Here is a 7,937-nt window from a genome sequence, read left to right on the forward strand (position 1 = left end):
GCAGTGCTGCTGACTAAGGGAGGCACACTGCACACTGGGGGCCTAGAGGAGCCGCCTGGGGGAGCACAGCAGCCCGTGGCTTCCTCCTGGGGTGGGATCTGCCCACAGCCCTGCAGAGCAGTGGGACCCCCACCAGTCTCTCACGGAGCTCTCTGCTGTACCAGGGTGTCAGGGAGGCAGCGGGCAGTGGCCACGCTTTGTTCTCTGACGCCAGCCAGCTGAGGAGTGTTCCCAGAATGCTGTGCTGAGCTCTGTGGGGGCCGAATGCCAAGGCAGTCTTGGGCTTCACGTCTGAATGCACCCAATATCCGACCCAGGCACGCGGCTTCTGGCTCCTCATCAGGATGCGCCGGCAAGTTGTCAACCAAAGGGGATGTGAGCCTTGAATTGGCAGCATTGTCCCTGTTAGATAGCCGCAGTCCAACAGGGCGTGAAAGAAGGATAAGAGTCCTGGGCAGGCTCTACCCGCTGACCTACCTGACCCTGTGAGCCAACACCAGCCCTCCTGATGGGGTGCCCTTGCTCCTTTTACCCTCGCCTCTTATCCCTAGCACAAGACGCCTGACTGACTGACCGACCGACCACAGGTGTACAGGCTGATGGCTGTATCCCAGTATGTACCCCAGGGAAGATTGATGCCTTACTATGGCCCTAGAGGTACAGTGAGGGGACAGATGGAAGCAAAGGGCTTCACCTTTGGGGAGACCCCTACCCCAGAGTGTGGTTAGCCATGCTGCTGCGTGTGGGGAGGTGCCCTCTACATACTAGGGTGGGGCTGCTGGGATGGCAGGCCTGCCCTGGGCTTTCAGGAGCAATTCCGTTTTGATCTGCAGCTGGAACACGAGGTCCTTTTCCCCAAAGCTTTATTCTAATGTCTTATAATTTCAAAGGTCCTGGCTTTCTGAGGCCAGGGCGGGTCTCGTGTCTATTGCTTTCTCTTTCAGGTCATCACAGAGGGTTTTGTAGGGCCAGGCTTGAGAGCGATAATTATCCACCACTGGCTTTCATCTTTGTGCCTGCTGTGCTCTGGGGGCCCTCAAGACACCTCCCCGGGGCCTGGAGACCTGGGAGTAGGCTGACTATCCCTGGAACCACCAGCCATCCTCAGCCAGGGTTCGATTGCCACACAAGCTACTGAGGTCTGACCAGTGGCTCCAGAAAGCCAGCTCCAGGACCACTGCCACAGTAACAACAGCTTGCAAGCTGTCGCTCTGGGCCAACCCTGAGGAAGGTGGTGTCATTGTTTCTGAGGCTGTTTCCTCCCCAATGCTGTTCTTGGAGAGGGGAAAGCTAACGTAGTCCCATCATTGGCCTCAGAGGTCAGTGCTGGCCAGTTTTGTGTTCTGAGAGAGAACATGCATGCCATAAAGAAGCCCTTTTAAGTTTGTGCTATTGGGCCTGGGTTTGGGGCCTTCAATCCCAGCCCTCAGAAGGCAAGGGGAGGGAGGCAGAGCTCTGAGTCTACATCATGAGTTTCAGACTAGCTGGAGCTACAGGAGACCCCGTCTCAAAACATACACACAAAGAAATGAATAAAGTTGTGCTTCTGGAGGCTGAGGTGTGGTGGGGCAGCAGAGCACGTGCTCAGCATCTGCGGGGGTCTGGGTCTGCGAAAAACACATAGTAATAATCAAGGGCGGTGCACACCTGTAGTCCTAGTCCTTGGAAGGTAGAGGCAAGAGGATCAGAAAATCAGAGTTATCCTCAGCTACTTAGCCAGTAGCTACTTGAGACCCTGCCTTAAAAACGAAAAGAAGCTGCTGTAGAGATGGCTAGGCTGTTAAGAGCACCGGCTGCTCTTGTAGAGGACTTGGATTCAATTCCCAGTACCCACATGGTGGCTAACAACTGTCCATCACTTCAGTTTCAGGAGATCCGACACCCTCTTCTGATTTCCAGGGGTATTGCACACACAAGTGCACTTACATATGTGCAGGCAAAACACACATAAAAATAATTTTAAAAAATAAGGACAGAGGCTGGAGAGATGGCTCAGCGGTTAACACTGGTTGTTCTTACAGAAGACCCGGGTTCGCATCCCAGCACCCACATGGCAGCTAACAACTGTAACTCCAGTTCCAGGGGATTCAGCCTGTTCTGTCCTCCACGGGCATTGCATGACACGGGTGTGTAGGCAATACACAAATACACATAAAAATAATAAAAATTTATTTTTTAAAAAAGGGGGGGGCTGGAGAGATGGCTCAGCGGTTAAGAACACTGCTCTTGCAGAAGACCTGGGTTCGATTCCCAGCACCCATATGGCAGCTAATAACTGTCCATAACTCCAGTTCCAGGGGATCCGACAGCCTCTTCTGACCTCCACAGGCATTGCACAACATGGGTGCACTTACCTACATGTAGGCAATACACACATACACATAAAATAAAAATAATACAAATTTTTAAAATTACCAAAAAAGCCAGGCGTGGTGGCGCACACCTGTAGTCCCAGCACTTGGGAGGCAGAGGCAGGCGGATCTCTGTGAGTTCAAGGCCAGCCTGGTCTACATAGTGAGTTCCAGGACAGCTGGGGCTACAGGGAGACCCTGTCTCAAAAAGATAAAAATTACCAAAAAAAAAAAATGTGCTGCCAAGTGTGTGTTGGTTGTACAGCCATCAACACTACACATTTCTGTCACATTTCCACCCCCAGAAGAAATGGTCTTCGTTTGTAGTTTCCCCTTCCCTGGTCCAGGCACCCAGGCAACAGCACATGACAGGTACTGTGCTATTCCTGAGGTAGTCACAGAAAGACCACGAGAGCCATGGGGCTGAGGGCCCCCAGCATCTGTGGTTCTGGGCTGTTCCCCAGCAACCTCAGGTGATCCCAAGAAGACACCCGATGAGTGCATGTGAGATGAGTGAGCCGGGGTGACAGGCCCCAAGTGCATGTAGGTTCCTCACTGATGACAGCAGCCATTCCCCACCTCAAGCTGCATGCCATGTCCCTCTCCTGGCCATTCCTACAGGCCTGTTTGAGCTTCTGATGGTCATTTGGGGTGTTGCCAGCCTCTCCTGCGGTAGCCAGGGACCTCTACACAGGGAGCATTGTGGGAGCTTCAGCATCATGCCTGGCTGTCTGGAAGATGCATCTGCCCTGTGTTTTCCCAGTTTCTTCTGTGTTTCTGGATTCTTTCCATCTTCCAACGTCTGTCCTTCTGACTGGTGACATTTCCCAGACACTCCAGTAGACCAGCTTCCCTCTGGTCCCAGGTCCCCTCTCATGGCAACTTTGGCCTGTGGAGTCTGGCCTGCCCTTGCTGGGGCTCCAGAGTCTCTTCTGTGAAGTTACCCACTGATGGTCCCAGTGGGCCTCTGCAGCAGCCTGGCTATCCTTGGCTGAGGACGGGGGACCTAAAGTTCAGGACATGAAGCTTGTCTGTTTCCCCACTTTCATCTCCAGCCTGGAACCCTTGTTCCAGCTCTCCTGTCTCCTTGGTCCAGGGCCTGCTCTCCAGCTCCTGTAGGGCTTCAAGGGGCACACCAGGGAGAGGCTGTCAACTTGCCTTTAAAACCACCACCAGGTCTATCCCAAGCCTTGTAGAGCTCCTTCTGCTTTCCCTTCTCTATGTGCATAGAGGCTCTCACCTACCTGTTCCTTTCCTATTGTTTAGTTGAAATAGAAGCAAAGAGACATTCATCCTGTGCCCAGGGACAGAAAATGCCAGGACAAACCAGAAGGCCCTGCAGACTTCCCAGCTAATTAGAACTTTACCAGGTTTCCTTCTGGGGTCTAAGACCCAGTGGAGTAGAGACCCCAGATGTGCCATGGGGCAGAGACAAGCTGTCCACAGGTAAAAAGTAGGCCAGGAATCTGAGGTATAGGTGGCTCAGGATCATCCTTGCTAAGACTCTGGGAAGGGCGTTTTTGCCTTTCAGTGGCTGCAGGCCTCCTTGGCTTGTGCTACATCGTTCCAGTCTCTGCCTCTGTCTTGATGGGACATCTACCCATGTCCTTCTGTCTTCCCTACCTTTGTTGTGTGTGTGTGTGTGTGTGTGTGTGTCTGTGTGTGTGTGTGTCTCTGTGTGTGTGTCTGTGTGTCTGTGTGTCTGTGTGTGTGTCTCTGTGTGTGTGTCTGTGCATGTGTTGAGGCAGTTAAATGGAGGGTCAGAAACAGTTTATTTACCTTATACATAAGGTTTTACCAACAATAAGATGAGGTGAGTGGAGCTCTGTGGTGGTTTTGTGACCTTGAAACCAATATACCCATCTTCCTAGATGGTGCTTTTTTAAAACTATCCTTTTTTTGTTTTTTTTTAAGTCTCAGTGGACCCAGTGTGGAAGTCTCTGGAACTCTATTTTTCTGGGTTTATTTTTAATTAGATGTTTGCATGTGTGTCTCTGTGTGGGTATGTGCACATGAACGCAAGTGTCAAAGGAGACCAGAAAAGAGTGTCAGATCTGTGTGTCTCTGTGTGTGTGTCTGTGTGTGTGTGTCTGTGTGTGTGTCTGTGTGTGTGTGTGTCTGTGTGTGTGTCTCTGTGTGTGTGTGTGTGTCTGTGTCTGTGTGTGTCTGTGTGTTTAGACAGGGTGTTGTTGTATAGCTTAGGCCTCAGCCTCCCAAGTGCCGGGATTCCAGGAGTAAGGGACCACACCTGGCTTATCCTCTTAAGGAGTCCACTAAATGGACTTAGGCCCACTCTAAATTCAGATGTTCTCCTGAGACCCTAGCTGATCACATTTACAGAGTATTTCCAAATGTTTATCCTGAATTTCTGGGTGAATGTGAACTTACAGCATACTACTGGGCTCCACAGAGATTCCCTTCTAATTTTGATATCATACTTAGGCTATGACGTGCATAGTGCACTGGTTTAGGCACCCACAAGTTTCTCCTGGCCCACGACAACCCATCAGCTCAACCATAGAAGCACCCAGAACTCAGTCCCTTCCTTGGATTATCACAATAGCCATCTTTTTTTTTTTTTTTTTTTTTTGGTCTTTTTGAGGCAGGGTCTCTGTAGCCCCAGCTGTCCTGGAACTCACTGTGTAGGTGGCAGCTGCTAGTCCCTGTGTATCTCCAAACCATCTGTTGTCACACAGGCAAAGCCCTAGTGCTCACAATGCCACCTTCCCAACTCCTACTGCCCAGTGCTGGTCCTGGGCCAACAGAGACCAGGTTCTAGTCTGCTGATCCTGGTGCTTGATACCCTTCTCACACACCCCATGGGATGGCCCTGATCAGCCCACCCTCTCAGCCCTCACAGTATGGCTCAGACCTCCTGGAGCCCTCTGAGAGCAAGCCTTTTATGCAGTGCCCAGTGTCTGTAACAGCAGTGGCCTGGGGCTGTGGGCCTGCAGGGAACGTTTACTTAAATGCACTCATCTTGGGCACACACTAAGATGCTGACTGGTGGCAGGTGCAGAGATGAGTGTGATGTTGCTCAGCCAGAAAAATGCTGTGCCCCGGGCCAACAGGAGCCAGGCCAAGAGGAAAGCCGGTCTCAGGGTCACGCAGAGCTTCTGCCCAAGCACGATTCTTGAAGCAGTGAGGCTGGAGCTAGGGAAGCAGCCAGAGTGGCCGGGGACAGGCGGTCGAGGGAGATCCTCAGAGGTGGTCCTGGGTCTACATGTGTGAAAAGCCTCTTGGAACTTTGTGTCTGAGAGCTGGCATGATAGCTCAGCAGTAAGCACTTGCTGTTCTTGAAGAAGACCTGACTTCAGTTCCTACCACCCCCATGGAGCAGCAGAACTGCCTGTGACTCCAGCTCCAGGGGATCCAACACCCCTCCTGGACTCATCAGGTAACCTCTCCACATACCCAGAAATAATAAAACAATCTTTTAAATTTATTTTTTATTTTATGTGTATGAGTGTACTGCTTGCATGTGTGTTAAGTGCACCTGTGTCATGCAGTGCCCACAGAGGTCAGAAGAGGGCATGGGCTCCCCTGGAACTGGAGTTATGGATGGTGGTTAGCTCCCTTGTGTGGGTGCTGGGAATTGAACCCAGGTCCTCTGCAAGAGCAGCCAGTGTTTTGTTTGTTTGTTTGTTTGTTTGTTTGTTTGTAAGGTTTTTGAGACAGGGTCTCCCTGTAGCCCCAGCTGGCCTGGAACTCACGGAGATCTGCCTGCCTCTGCCTCCCACGTGCTGGGATTAAAGGTGTGTGCCACCATGCCCAGCTCACAGCCAGTGTTATTAACCACTGAGCCATCTCTCCAGCCCCAATTTTTAATTTATTTTCAGTTTATGTGTATTAGTGTTTTGCTTGCACGTATGTAAGTGTACCCATGTCAAGCAGTGGACATGGAGGTAGAGATCAGAAGAGGACTTTGGAACCCCTGGAGCTGGATGGTTGTTAGCTGCCATGTAGGCGCTGGGAACCGAACCCAGGTCCACTGAAATCCAGTGCTCTTAACCGCTGAGCCATCTCTCCAGCCCAATAAATATGTTTTTTTACAAAAAGAACTCTGTTTGACCAGCAGAGGTTCCAGTGGGAAAATGACAGCATTTCTGAGAGCCAGGCTTGGGGGGATATGTGTAGAGGCCCAGCACTCTGGAAGTTAGGGCAGGAGGATTAAGAGTTCAAGGCCATGTTAACGCTGTCTCAAAAGAAAACGTGTTCCGAGGTGGACTGTGACGGCTACACATCATGAGTGCGCTTGTTGCCGATGACTAGGCACTTGAGGATGAAGGACTAGAAAGTTTCATGTTGTAGATGTTCACCACAGTGCAAGATTTTCACTGTGAACACAGACGATGTGCACCTGGTGAAGTGGGATGGGTGTCACCTGCTGGAGCAGATCAGGTCTCCTGACTTGACCCTGCAGCTGCTGACCATCCTACCTGAAGTCTCACGGGGCCCTGTACTGTCAGATCTTACAATGTATGAATCTATAACAACCTCAGAAGGAAAATAAAGACCTCAGGGAGGGCCTGGCAGTGGTCACCTGGTCCTTGACTACTCCTGGAAATGTTTGCAGAGAGGATGAGCCCAGAAGGGCACACAGGGCAAAGCTGCTTGCAGCCAACTGCCCTTCTGGCATCTGCTGGCATGACCCAATAGCTGCTGTCCTCTCTTGCACTCATGCTGGCCTTCCCCAGTAAGGGGCCTCACCTGTGCAGGCCCTGGGTAGAGGAACGGGTGGAGGCCATGGTGGATAAAAGAGATACCCTGAGTCTAGATCTGTTCCCAGGACACATGTATGTGACCTACAGGTACCCATGGCCTCAGAGCAGCTGGCCCACTAGGTGTCTCCGGTGCAGATAGCTCCTTCCTCCCAGCCAGACAAACCTGCAATCTGGGGTGGGGTTAGGGTGCAGGCCAGCACATAGCCACACTGGAGAGAGTCTGTGGATCCCCTTCTTTTTGGTGTGTCCTGCTATTATGAATTGAATATGAAATGTCTCCCACAGGCACTGGGGGCATTGGAGATTATACTTGGGACCAGTCTTTTCCTCTCTACTCCCCGTCCAGCAGAGAGGAAGAAGCTCCTGTATGATGTCCACCCAAGCCACAGGACCTAGTGAAGGCACAGAGAACCCTCTGGAACTGTGAGTCAAATCAGCCTTTCTTGTTTTTATCAGGTTTTCTCTCACAGTGACACCAAGACATAAAATAACTGGTACTCTCCTTGCTCCGAGGTGGGATTATCCAGAAGGAACCCCCAGTGGAGGAAGTTCTACTCTCCCCTCTGGCCTCTTCCTGCTTCAGCCAGCCTGAAGTGGCACCCTCCTCCAGAGAAGCAGTGAAATATGTTTTTCCACCCTAAACCAGCCTCTGGGGGGTTGCAGTGTGGCTCCATTCCCTCAGTGCATCTGTAAAAGAATTCACCCATGGAAGACCGAAGATCCTGTCCACACTGCTCTGCCCTTTCCAGTGTCCTGCACCTGAAAGCTGTGATGCTAAGGTTCATCTTGTATTTTCTGCCCCACTGACCATTTCTCCATTTGACTCTGCTACTGGGAGATCATATTTGCTAACTGAGGCTGT

Source organism: Nannospalax galili, unplaced genomic scaffold (genome assembly GCF_000622305.1).
Source record: "Nannospalax galili isolate Female #2095 unplaced genomic scaffold, S.galili_v1.0 scaffold160, whole genome shotgun sequence".
In the NCBI taxonomy this organism is placed as follows: domain Eukaryota; kingdom Metazoa; phylum Chordata; class Mammalia; order Rodentia; family Spalacidae; genus Nannospalax; species Nannospalax galili.